Here is a 14372-nt window from a genome sequence, read left to right on the forward strand (position 1 = left end):
CGCCGCGTCGCGATCTGCTCGAAATTCTACAGATTACACACGCGGCGTAGCCGGTCGATCGACGTACCGATCTTTACCTATCGGTCTCACGCGATGGGATTTCCATTGACTGACAAGTGGCAGTTACTCGGCCGCTGACAAACACGGTTGTGCAGCAACCGCACTGGCAGTCCCGTGACTCGCGATAAAGTGTATCGCCAGAAATGTTTCGTTGAGTCACAGATAACTGTCGCTCGCATAGACGTTGCATAATTACTCAGCGACAATTTTATTAAAAATAGTCAGATTGAATAACAAGAGTACTCCGAGTTATTTATAATCCCAGCACAATTCGTTCAATCTCCCGCGTTCGATAAGCGCGAGTATTATTCAATCCGTAACCTTCCGGACAAGCGTTATTGCCACATACACCCGAGTCGCTTAGCGAACGTACATCAACAGAAGTGACGAGGCTTAATCGGCGTGCTCGAATTACTCGGAAAATTCACCGTTTGCTTCCTCGCTTTCTCGAACCACTCGATACAAAGTGCTATACAACTCGAAAATCCACTCGCAATACGGTATACTCGTTTTCAAAGAACTCATCCGACGTTCGACTGGACGGAGAGAAATTCTTACGTAACGGGTCAGGCAAATCCCATCTCAAATTCAAAAAACAATCCTCCGGTGGATCGCTAAGAACATTCTCACGTGGTCGGTCGCGAAGTATGTCGAATTAACACGTTAACGAGAAGCAGCAGCGCGGCGGTTCTAACGTATTTGCCACACTCTCGGGGCCGTCGACGAGCGGAGGGACGCGCGTGTTGCGTGCCAACGGGCGAAAGTACCACGGGCAACAACGTGTCCCACACGTAGAAAGCCTAGAGACTCCAAAGAAAGTGTCATCGCCGTTAAATACTACGACGGTTTCGTACCACGGGCTCGCGTTACACGCCGGTACACGCCCGTGTTCGTCGCCGCAGACGCACGGTGAAAGTCATCCGGCGGCCGGCTCGATTATTATGCCACCCGGGCAATCGTCAGTCAATTATTACACCGTCGCCAGGGCCCGCGCGCGATTCTGGCGGCGTAATTGCGAGCGGGATAGGGGCCGACAACTGCGTCGTTGAAAATTCGATGGATGTGACGCCGCTGTTCGAGCAGCGACGGTTTTCCAGCGGTGTAGCGTTACGGCGAATCGACGACTTCGCTGCGTTTGATAGGCTTGAATTTGAGTTGGTAATTAGTCATGCGACGTCTGATGTGAGTCACCTGGCTGCGTGGTGCTTTCAATTAACGGGAAACTGTTAGAACGTTCACGGGGAGTAACGATATTAAAAGAGTAGAAACTCTATTCGGACAGAAGTATACTTTCGGAAAAGTCTAATATTCCAGTAGAATTTTGGAACGTTTACGAGACGCGGTAAATAGTTGGGTAACAGATTAAGTTAGAGGTAAACTTGCATCGAGTTTACGGTTACTTGGTTCACGAGATTAATCATTTGGAAGGTGAAAGGGGAAGTTCCACCCTTTTCATTAGGCAGCACTGAATAATTGAACAGGCCTGTTATTAATAAACTGGGGATATTCATGCAAATTCCGAATTTTAGGCGTCAATTTACAAGGAAGATTCGACGGAATTATATTTTCTGCGTGAGGGATTCTATTCATAATGGTGCGCCTACAATATTAATCGCCATTCAAATGCACGTCTCGCTAAGCTTCGGAATCCATAGAATGCAGCCGAATCGATCGGTAAACGCGAATTCGAAAAATCCCATCTCGAATATTAAAACAAAATATTCCCAGTATGCACGCGACATTCCCGGGACCAAGTTCGTAAACACATTTTTGTTTCTGCAAAGGCGAAATCGATTTCGCGTATCATTTCAGATAAATCAAATGAACCGCCAGTATCGCTTCCGCGTCTCTCATCGCGCGTATACCGTGTTTACACCGTGTTCGTAATGTAACGAGCGCGTAACATTGATCGAACGCCTCTCGAAATTTCGATTTTCCTTTCTCTTTTGGATTCCGCGCGTTAAATGGACGATCGGCGAGTGATTAGCCTTATCGGAGCACAAATATTCACACGTACACACTGGAACTCGCAACACACACACACAGAGTGATCACCATGAGCTTGTGTGTTTGTGTGTGTGTGTGTGTGTCGCGCAGTCGTATTTACAGGTATTTCCTCGATCGTTCCGCGCGCGGAACGTTAGGTTGACGACCCTTTGATAACCACGCGCGCACACGTCGCGACGCGCCGGCGGATCCAGCGGCGTCCAATTAGGAGACATTTAGTAATCGAGGCGTTAATGAGGCCTCGATGGCAAAAGCTACTACGGCTTGAGTCACAAAATTCAGGGACACTCGAGGGCACTTCTAGCGCCGTTCGCGCTACTACTCGCGGCCCCGCATTTCCGGTGTCTGATTTTTCTCGAGAACGCGCTTCAACCGCCCAACTTCCGGCGTCGGATTCGGGCAATCGAAATCAATTTTCCGACTACTGTGCCAGTAATGCGTCAGCTACACGAACCTTTTAAACACACTTCCTTTCGCTACAGACAAATAGTATCTGCTATTACATAGCAAGAAATCAATGAAAACAGAGTAACATACTAACGATCGATTAGCGTGCAAAGAATTTCCCACAAAACACGTTCAAGGCGCTACGGCACGACGAATCTAAGGATCCTTAGATCCTTCAGCCGACTAACCGGAACCGGTGAAATATTTTTAATGGGCCAGGCAGAACGAACATATTATATAAAAACGTTCGCACATTGTCATTGAAAAGAAACACGCGTAAAAAGCGTGACACGTCGTGCCGGCTCGCCGGCGAGGCAACTTCGCGCAAAATAAACGTTGCCGGATAAAAACGGCCAATTTTTTTCACGGACTTTATCGAGACCGTAATCGACGCGGCGCGGCGGAGGTGGGGGGCAAGAACGGAGCGCGACGGTATGCCGGTGCGAGAGGAAAAAAGGATCGCGGCGCGTCGCGAGCGCGTCGGAGAAAGAGAAAAAGCCGGTGATGCGGCACAATGCTCCACCGCGTACGTAAATAACGCGAGCGGCTCTGTTATCTCGCCGGCTCTCTGCAATATGGAACGCGTTATCTTGCAGTCGGCTGCAGAATATTGCGTTTTTATCGCGAAACCGCTGGATCGGCACCGGTCGTCGTGGAACGCGGCGCGCCACGGGGGCTGAAGGTGTGCGCGTTTACACGTGCGCGAGCGCTCGCGTGTATGTGTACCGGTAGATACGAGAGATCGGGATTAACATCGATTACGCGTCGCGTCGACAGCATCTACGGCACGATTTTCCATCGAGGCCCAACGATACGATTCAGAAAACCTTTCCCGCGAGCAGCGGTCTGCATCGGTTTCCACGGTCGACGGCGTTGCCAGCCTTATCGCGCGACGACGAAATCTCAAAGGTGAAGCCAGACGAATTCTGTTGTTCCCCGGGCTGATAACGGAATAGAAACAGTTTAATAAATTTGTTTGCGATTGCATTACCGCGTAAATGACGCTAATGGACAGATAATTCGGCTTTATCGGATCGGCCCGATTAAAATTTCCCCGATGACATTCGTCTGTGGGATCAACGATTAGATTCGCGAGAGTGATTCATTACAGTGAAATTCCTTTTGTAAAATCTCCGAACAATGGAACAGGTTTCTGTTTCTGTTTGCAAATTCTCGTAACATACCAAAGGAAGATAATACACCGAATGCAGTTATAACTGTTCCATCAAATTCTATGCTAGTTGGACGGTTCGATTTAAGTGTACGTCGTCCATCATACTATATCACTCCGAGAAGATCTAATGCTCGTCTGATCTCCTTCGACCAGCAATTTATTCCTCGCTGAATTGTACTTAATAATTCATTAGACCACTAAGAAATTCTCGAAAAGGGCAAAAAATCGTGGCGGGCAAAAACCGGTATCCATCTCGCAGGATGAACGCGCGTTTCCGTTGATCGACCGTTAAACCGAGCGTAGGAATCGGAGCCGAAAATATGATGGATCGCGGTCGATCGTTCACGCGCGGCGCGCGTCACGAATCCGGCGGGTCGGGCCCGGCACGATCGAAATTCTTTTTCCATCGATCCCGACGCTCGCTCGCTCGCTCGCGCGCGAGCGCACGCACCGTGGGCCTGGCCCGGTCGGCCGGTCAATTTATCGTGGTTATTACGGTTTTCAAGGTGAAGTGACTGGCCGATTTCGTCGGTTGAGCAATTCGCTCGCGACGCGCGTAATCACAGCGCGTCGCGGGCGAGAACGCGGGGAGGGGCGTCCCCAGGAAATCCCCTTCCCGGCTGAAAAATTTTATTAACCGTGCATACCGCGCGTCCGGCTCCGTAAATTACCCCGGCCGCCTAAAACGCAATTAAACGGGCAGCCGTCGTCGTCGCCGACGACGATTCGCCGCGGTGGATCGCGCGCGTCCGTGGCAGGCCGATCCACCGTGTAATCTCCTCGTAAAACGTAACCGTCCGTGATTATTAAGCAGCGCTGCCAACGATCCCTTCCGTGACGGTGAGTGAAAGAAAATGGTCTGTCCCGCGACGTCCGCGGACACCAACAATATATCGCGCAAATTAAGTACCGTGAATATTAACGAGGCAGTATAAGGCCTTTTTTTCATTTCGCCGGCGATAATCATGCTACGTCTTTATTGCGTACTCAATTATTAATGCGAAATAGAAAAACGTGAATCGTAGGCACGACGAACGCGCGCTGCGGGCAGGGTAACAGTAAAGCCCGAAATATCTCCGTTCCTTTCGGTTGACGAAAGAAAACTCGCAAGAAAATCATTGCCCTCCGACGAGGTAGAGATATATTTTTTTCCACTATTCAACTTTTAATGCGACTATCCCCAAGTATTTATTATGGTCAGGTATTAATTGAAGATGTTATACCAGAGAAATTCGTATTAAATCCGTTCGAGTGCCGTGTGTCGTTTCGAATTTCCGGGAAATATTGACAGTGGCAATCGCAGCAGGTAGAGAAATGCATTCGTCGAACAACAGGTCGTCAGGTTTGCGGGTAAGCGACGTCGAATCTAGCCGCTCGCGAATCGCGCGGGCACGATAAATCGAAACGTTTGCGGCTTCGCCGGCCATAACGACCGAGGCGGGGAATAACGCGTCGCGATATTAGCGCGCGAGCAGGAAATGCCGGCGCGCGTGCCCGCCATTTCGATACACCGTGCAAAACGAGATAGCCGGGTGGAATAGATCAAGACGAGCCGAGATTGGATACGTAGCAGGAATGCCGCGAATTCGAGGTGTGGCAGTTTAAGCTCTCCCCCTTCCCCTTCTATCGACGCTACTCCCGAAGGATACTTCCTCCTCCACTGTCCGTTTACAATATGACCCGACCACTGCGAGGTTATTATACCGCTATATGAATACGACGATGACATTCACGGTATCTCCATTAATGATCTGCGTCTCTGATCGACGATATTCATTGTTCGATTGAAACCCGAGGCGTACAGAACTGTACTTCGAATGATAGAAAATGATCCGTTCGCGGAGGAAGTAGAAATCGCGATTGACGTACGATCGTATCGTTATACTTTCATGCATTGCCAATTTCCATAGTGTTTCTATTTCTATCGTGCGCAATGGAACGCTTCGACGATTAACCTAGAATGCCGATGAATAGAAACTACCACATTTTTCAGATTTATCAACAATCCTCCATTAGACGAACATCGCGGAGCAACCGAAGTTTCCAAGTATTTAAACTCCTCGCGAAACGATCCGCAATTAAGTTCGCAGCGGAAAGCCCAAGGCCACATGACACCTCGAACGCTTCAATTCATCGCGCACTCGGAGAAACGGCGAGCGCGGCTAAACATTGAAATGTATTCGCGGCGTGACGCCGGAACGTACGAATTTTCATCGCTGAGAGATCTGACGTCAGATTTTAAATATTAACGAGGACTTATCGCCGAGCGAAACGAACTCGGATACGGATTCTTGATTCCGTTCCAGAGATCCACGTCCCGTTTTCCATCGCGGCGAATCCTGCGCGTCTCGGTGAAAGTTTTTACCGAGAAACCCGTCGACGCGGTGGAAACCGATTTTCACGTGGTGGGCGCGGCGCCCTGCAGTTTGCGGATGCACGTGCGCCACGCAGGGAAAACCCCATAACGCGGCTCGTATTACTCGCTCGAGTCCTTTTCACCGGCCGGCCGGCCGGTTCGAGTACTCGGGCGGACGGAACGCAGGCCACCGCCGGCAAAACGAGAAAATATATAACCAGAGTTGAAGACGAGCGACTATATACGCGTACTCTCGAGTTACCAACAGCTCTGGAGGACGGCTGGACGGCGGGGGAAGCGAGGGGGGCCCGGGGGGAAGAAAGAGAAGAAGGAACGCGAGCGTTTCCACGAGAGAGAACCGTAATGAAAGTGTGCAGCTCTCCCCGAGCATTCCGTTTCTGCCCGAAAATAAACACCCTCTAGCCGAGCCCCGAGACCCTTCTTGGAAACCGCACCGAAATTCGTCTTCCTTTTGCCGTCCAAATCCTTGGATTCGAAAAATTTGCACGAGCACCGCAGCCCGTGCGTCGAGCGGAACGGAGGAATGGATTGAACGGATTCAGGTCGTTCGGAGTACGTGTTCTTTGTTGCTGCGGAGTGCATTCTTGCAAATGGGATCGCGCGGGGGCTTAATATTCGAGAGTTGAAGCTTGAACATTTCTCGGTAACTACTTAGACTCCTGAGTCCTGATTTCAAGTCGGAATTCTCTAGTTAACGCTAGAACTGCCGTACTAGTTAAAATGACTGGCTTCGATCTTTTTGTTTAGCAATCATTGATACCTTCGAAGTACTGAATATTCGAAAGGATTTTGAAAATAGTTTCACTAGAGTACTAGAATGAATCTCTGAAGAAACTGAAAGTAATTGTTACAATTTTTACAGGAATTGCATATTAATCGTATTGAATGCTCGGTAGTTCTAGTAAGACCTACTACATATAATAGGAATAAATATCGACTCGTCGCAGAATAAACAAAGGAGACAGAAAATCTTCCAAATAAACGTTTCGAACGTCCAACCCTTAGAAGCGCATTTCTTATCCCTACGAATTAACCCCTTGTTGTACAATGACAAGTGATGATGATCGGAATTAGTTTAATAAACATGAATATTGTTCAATGCGCATGGATCAAAGCAAAAAACTATTGTGTCATTATCAATATATTATCTTGAAAGAAACTTTGTACATAAACTGCAGTGGACAATTTCTTTGCGTTTCCTCCAAACTACTATAGAAACATTCTGCGCGAGCTTAGTAGCAAAAGTAAATAATACAACAAGGGGTTGAACTAAAAACCCGAGATCCGAAACATCGAAGCTCGAACGTCCCAGTAGCTCGGACGAGGCGACACGGTCAAACAAAGCTGTCGCCATAAAACAAGCTCAAACAACTCGGGCAGTCTATCCAGAGCCAAGGATCTCTCCCTGGCATCTTTCCCCAAACACTCGAGGAACACGAGCGGACCGGAAAGAGCAGGAAGTCCAAAGCCGCCTGCCTCGTCCTTTCAAACAGCGATGTATCATTGTACGGCCGGTTGCGTCCGTACGTTTTTCACGTGGCCGAGGATTATGCGGGGCGTACCGCGTGTGCAAGTACAGCGGTTACCGTACCCGGCGCTCGCCTGGCGTCTACCTGGGTCCGGGCCGAAGCAAATCTTGGGACCATTAATAATATCGCCGGCGCAATTATCGGGCCAGCTGCTACGCTCCCCGGAGGGGCCCATCGGTCCTCTCCGCAGGTACCGGAGGAACGCTAGAGAAACCCTGCCGCCTGTACGCGCGTTTCCTAGTTCGCAGGTACGTAGCTAGCACCGGGGGAACCCGTAATCTTTGTTATCTCTGGCTGCGGTCGCTCGGCCGAGCGCTCTAAAACAATTCCGCGAAGGGCTCACGGGCTGAAAACACGAGGAACTTTTTACTACGATACCCCGGAATTACGACAGACGCGCGATGGTGAATTTTACGAGTGGCCGAAAATGTATACGGACGGTAAAAGATTTTCCTGGTACTCTAGAGGTAGCAATCTCATCGGAGGAATTGTAAAGTTTTACGGCCTACGGTTGTTTCTTCGATCCTCCGGTGATAATTTCTTTTATTGTGGTTGTAGGATTATCATTGGTATTCATTAGCTTCGATTTTCCTTCTGTGTCGAGCTCTCCTCGCTTGTTCCTTATTGTTTAAGCAATAGGATAGACCGATATAACAGTGTTTATTCTCCTCGATGAATGAAACCTTTGTAATTTTCTAGTGATCCTTTTATTGCGGCTACTCGACGCTTGTATCGTCGCGGGCATTAGTTCGCGCTTTCCCTTTGCGTTTCGAGTTCTTCGTTCTTTTCCCCTATTATTTCATTGACAGGCTAGATCGATGTATAAATGTTCCGCCACCGGGACAGAGGATGGCCCACCCTGCAACGATTCCCACGGTGCACACGCGAGCGGGATGGCTCTTCGACAGGCCGAAGTTTGCGTACAGAACCGACAATTGACCGTCTCCCAGTGACGAATGTATGTACATCATTTCGCGGCCGCAATCTCGTGCCCGTCAATTCATTAATTAATCGGTGGACAGGCGCAACGCGGGCTCTCGCGCGCGCGCGAGCGGGCGAACGTCGGCTCCGCTTCGATCTGCGTGTCGCCCCCGCTGCCAATTACCGGCACATTGTCGCGCATAAATCATTAGCGAACGTGACGCTTCCATAATTCGGTTAATTTGCACTGTTTTTGCAAGCGGCCCGCCCGCTCGCCGCGCCGCGCAGCGCGCCGATATTTTCTTTATCTTGACGGGCGGGCTGCTATCGGCCAGGTAAAGGTAAGCGATGTCTGTCAGCTGTCGGTTGTATAAAAATATAACGATAACTTGCAATAAAAGAGTGCCGGGCTTTGCCGATTGTGACTGATTTCGGAGAATGAAATGAGCATGGATTGCTCGCGATAATGGCGCACTATATTTGCCGTACGAACTGGAGCGAGTAGAGCGTGCAGTACTCGAAGGAACATTTTTTTAAACGGATTCCTTCGTTGGGAAATTCCTTCGTTGAGTTTTCTTTGGGAAACATATGAAAATATATCGACGTAGAAGCTAAGCATTGAAATAGAGGTGAATTCTGCCACAAGCAACTTAGAAAAATAAACATTTGCAGAGTGGTTTTTTCGATGGTATAAATATTGACCCGGTGTCTATTTACGTGAGCTTAAAGTTTAAGATTATCATCTAGTAGATGAAAAGAGAAACAAACGTAACGCTCCTTCGCATAGGGTTAAATCTACATTTTAAATAGCTTTCGTAATGCGAGAGAAAAGAGGGACAATTATATTCTATTAGAATCAACGACAAGCGATGAGTCAACGATTACGGCGATCGAAATAAATGAAAAGCACCGATCGCTATCGCTTTACGATCGTGGGAATGATAAAAGCGTCGAGATATACGGATTAACAGTGTTTACGCGTTATCGAAGGGACGTAACGATTTCTTCGAGATTTCCAATTACGATGAGAAGTGTAAATTCGCGGAGTGCGTCACTCTCGATCCGCGCCTGGCTCTTTTGTTTCCGGCGACCGATTCGATAACGATAGGATTACGAGTATTAGGAGATCGATAGCCGCGCGCGATAACGTATATTTGAAAACAACGATCGAGCTGTTTTCTGTTGATACGCCCGAATCGAATTTTGCGTGCGCGAGCCGAAAGAAAGTCACGATCGGTAATATTTGGCATCAGCCCCTCCCAGAAACGTTTCTCAACGCAACATAAATCAGACGAACCACCAATGACATTTCGCACGAAGCAATGATAAAAAGCCTCTCTTTTTTCACCGGAGAATTATGTATACGAGCAACGGTATTAAGAAGAAAATGAGGTTTCAAGCGGAGTGTCATTGGAAAATAATAAAAATGATTGAAAGGCTAATACAGGCAGATAACAATAATGTGCTCGAGACGATGAATCACCGTTGTAACGATCATTGAATAGGCTTATGAGTGATTCATTACTTTCTTCATGACGAAAATCGTACGATATTTAACGCGCAACGTTATAAACAGATTAAAACACCTTGGAAACGTTGTTCCAACGAAACGTAAGAACGCCTTCGAAGTCTCCAGGATTTCTTAGAGAATTCACCGAAAATTCTCCGGCGGTTGTTACAGTTCATTACCTGTAACCGACAGAAGTTTCGCAGTGATCTAATAAATCGGCTGGAAAGATACGAGGTTCGTGCGTGCGTAAACGCGGCCGGGCGACCGTTCCCGAATGCACGTGGCTATCAGCTTATCGAGATGCGTGTGAGTCAGTCATTAATAAAAGGGTCGCTCACGGTGAAAAGCGTAGAGACGGGGGGTTCGTATCGATCAAATAACCATAGGCCGCCATGTGGAAGGAGGGATTTTCGTTCCTAACCGGGGACTCGCGTTAATCATCCGCCCGAGTCCTCGGTTTTCGGGGAAGAATTACAACGAATTTATGAAACCGACGCTCGCGTGTTTTCGAACAACGAGCGATCACACTTGTCAATTTCGTTCCTTTCTCGGCCGCGAAGGGAAACTAAACTCTCGCCTCCTCCCCGAATACGGCGGACGTGTTACGCCGCGTGATAATTCACACGCGTACATTTGTTACGTGTCCGACGTCGTGTGCTCTTTCACGTCCAGGAAGCTTCGTATCGGATTTATCAAAAACAGAACGGGAAGCCTGTCGAATGATACGCAGCGGAGAAAGTGAACCGCCGGTCCCCTAAACGAAAATTTTCGAGAGACCCGAACAATATTGCGTTACTAATTTCTTGCAACGCGATCTTTCGCGCAACGAATCTGAATTTTTCATTTTCCTTCGCGCAGTCGTGAATTTTCATTGAAGATGTACCGGCGATTGGAAACATCAAAAGGAACTGTACAGCGAATTAGAGACTCTGGAAATACTGATTGCCTCATTCGAGTAGGCGACCCTCTAATTATTCCAAAGAATCTTCAACTCCTAATAAGAACTACTAACCTCCATAATTTAGATTAATACAAAGCGTCGTTACAAGGATACATCAATGCAAATTGCGTTCTGTCGCACTTCGAACTTTCCACTACAATTCCTTGAAACCTTAAAAAATCTAAACGCAAATTCCCGAGCACTCTTATCGAATATTCGGAGAACCACTGTATTCGGCTCGCGAAAAGACGCCATTCGACGTCAACGGTATCGAGCGCGTTAAAAGCGAGTGACAATGGGAGCGCGGTGCGCTTTCAGCGTGAAAATTCTCCCGGTAATTTCACGGAATCCGCCGCTTTGGCGAAACGAAAAGGTTCGTACGACGCGGGACGATTAACGAAAGCCGGGGCAGGAAATTTTCTGCACCGTGAATGCTCCGAGCCGCGGGTCCCTCGTCGGCTCTCTGCATACATTGTTGCGGAGAGTCAGATCGGGAAAGGAACGGTCTTACGTTCGGGCTTCGTTTTAGGCCGCCGGGCTGCAACAGTGTGCGCGTCCTCCACGTGCGTGCGTACACGCGGCCGTTTCCCCTTGTGTGCGTGATGCACAGCCCGATTTATTGATCACACGCGTCGCACGCAATATACGCTCCGTGCGTGTGTCGCAACGGCCCACGAACTTTAACAAATTCCGTCTACGATCCGGAGTGACATGTGCATACAGCCGGGCCGGCATTAGCATAAAATCGAAGGGAAATCGAATTCGGCGATCACCGGACCGGGGAGAGACTGTTTTCCACGAGGGGTTTTCGAGGCCTCGATTAAACAACGCGCCAGTGGATCTTAGAATAAATTGACGAAATTGACGAAATTGATGAAATTGATGGAATTGATGAAATCGACGAGTGGAATATAGTGGGAAGAGAATTCAATGGAATATTTTTGAAAAGATACCGGGGATCGTTAGTACCGAATATAATAGACCCGGATTGGTATTCAGATACGGATTACTTCGTTGTTCGGAATTGTATTATGCTCTAAACTGGATGAGAACTTCGTTGAATTTTTTCAACGCTTCGCTGCGACTAGCTTTAGAAAATCGATAATACTATAAATATGAAACTATAGTGAAAGTGAGGATACTAATTCAAGGGATAAAGCGCTAGAATAAAAATAGATAACTTTCTAGCACACCTGTCGTGTGGAACTATTCCTAGTACAAAAATGAGTTACTACATTTTGTAGAAACGGCCTTGCTATTTGAGAAACCCTATAGAATTACCAAGAATCTCGAGATAACCTTAATTAGTTACTAAAAGTGAGATACTTCATCGAGCGAATCTCCGGTAAATAATTTCGAGTAGTTTCGTGAGCCCTCCGGAATGCAGCGTTTCCACAAAATAGAACACCACTAATGAATTAATGAAACGTAGCCATAACGACGCGAGGCGACACTGAATCAGAGAAAATTCATATCCAGGAGTTATACAAAGTCTCGAATTTCATGTTTTTCGAATAAACAATTTCGTCGGTTTCCAATTAATCAGCGACCATCGATTAACACAAATGGCTCCTAAGTAGAATGTACCGTGATTTTAATCACGGCAAGGCTATTAAGAAGAATTTGCGTAGCAATACGAGCCGCAGAAACGCGGGACCACGGCAATTATAGAAGAAAAAACTAAGAAAAAAAAGAAGAAAAACATCGTTGAAGCGAGTCGCCAGTGAAAAGACGAATATTCCTCGCGACGACGATTCGACACAACGGAAACGTGTCCGTGAAGGAACAACGGGTCGGCGCTAAAGAAGTCTAAGGCCATCATAAACCGCGAGAAACATGAATCCTCGTATCGCGATCGGCCAGACTAAGGCGTACGTACATTGTTCCAGAAAAGTTTTCGCGTTTGTAATTCGATCGATCCTCACGTTTTCGGCTCACCGTAGCCGCTAGAGAATACGCCGGAGTCTTTCGTACTTTTCCATTTGAGTGTAAAATTATCGCAAGTCGCTTTCGACAGCAGAATCTCCCGTTTATAGCGCGTCGTCTTTGAATTCGAAACGTTATTCACCGGTTCCCCCTTATTTTCCGTACAGTCGAGGTACAGAGAATAAAGACTCATCGCTTTGGAATCGTTATCCATTTGAAAAGATTCTCTATGCAGTACAGTGGATAGAATTTGAAACCGTTAAGAGTAACAAGTTCAACAGCACCGCGGAGCAGTCGCTGCGGACGCAGTACGTACGCGTCCGTGAAAAATGCTCTCGCGACAGTTTTACTCTCGAACGGACACCTAAGGCTCGCGATCGTAAACGGATCCGGTGTGCCCCCTCGATCGGCAGAGAAACCGCGCGTAATTTCTATAAAAGTTGCGCATAGAGCCGCCGCGAGCGGGGAGGAGTGCGACGACGTAGTTAACTACGTGGGCCGCGGTCGATCGTGCAATTAACTTTAACGAACGGCGGCCTTGCGATTAAACTTAATTAGTATCGCGGTAGTAACTCGTTAATAATCAGAGCCGTGTAACGGCGCGGTTACGCGCTCAACCCGGCCGACACACGTGCACGCACGTGCGACACGGAGGCGTCTCCGTCGATTTTCGGTCATGCAATTCCTTCGATGAAACGTGTTTCTCGTGTAAGTGTGTGTTTCGTGTGTATATTTACGTGACGTGGACCATGGAACGAGTCGACGATGCTCTGGGATGCTCGAGTGTCCTGCCTCGGTGTACCATTCCACCGAGGAACCAGCGTCACACAATCACCAAAAACCGAGTTAGCCGGGATCAGCTCGAAGAAGTCGCGGTCGAAGAGAGAAAAAAAAATAAACGAATGCAGACAAAAGAAGGTTTTATACGAGATTCGACGCAAGATTCACGCAAAAATATGCAAATATCACTGGCCCGTGTCCATGGCAGCGGCACAATTTCTCTTCGGCGGGCTGCACCGAGGGGTGCGTCGTCGAACGGTACTCTCCGCCCCCGGTTGATCACAAATTGCGAACCGTAGATCCACCGATGAGCGAGGGCAAATACGGAAAACGATCGGTCCAGGGGTTGCGCTGCTCCTCGGTCACTTACGGTGCGTCGTCGATCATCGGTATCCCGTGGAAACACGAATCTCTACCATTGAAGAAACTGGTCGCGAGTAAACAGTGAGCGAGAGAGAACGTTCGTCCGTGGTTGCGTAGCGAACCGGCACTGACTCTGAATGATCGACCGACCGACTGAATGGCTCGGTCTGGCAGAGGCAGGCAGTAGGCAGGCAGGCAAGGCAGGCAGAGTGGCAGACGCGCGCGGTTTCTCGTCTGCCGGCTCTATAGGCGAGCTTGGCCGCGCGTTCACCCTTCTCGCGGCCTGCTATTTCTCCCGTTTTTCTACGGCGGGCTTCTCTCTGTCTCTCAGCGGAGTT

The 14372-nt window shown here is 48.4% G+C and overlaps 1 protein-coding gene across 13 annotated transcripts in view; it reads right to left on the reverse strand.

Moving 5' to 3' along the window:
- Nucleotides 1-14372, reverse strand: part of LOC116424925 (protein abrupt) — an 80700-nt gene that overhangs the window by 65755 nt on the left and 573 nt on the right. For 8 of the 13 annotated variants that reach the window (XR_013000086.1, XR_013000083.1, XM_076373908.1 and 5 more), the window contains exon 1: nucleotides 14042-14372. The exons of 2 other annotated variants lie outside the window; for them this stretch is intronic. The gene's annotated coding sequence lies outside the window, so the exon portion shown is untranslated. 3 more of the 13 variants (XM_076373885.1, XM_076373884.1, XM_076373888.1) reach the window with 3 other exon arrangements.

Source organism: Nomia melanderi, chromosome 1 (genome assembly GCF_051020985.1).
Source record: "Nomia melanderi isolate GNS246 chromosome 1, iyNomMela1, whole genome shotgun sequence".
NCBI lineage: Eukaryota > Metazoa > Arthropoda > Insecta > Hymenoptera > Halictidae > Nomia > Nomia melanderi.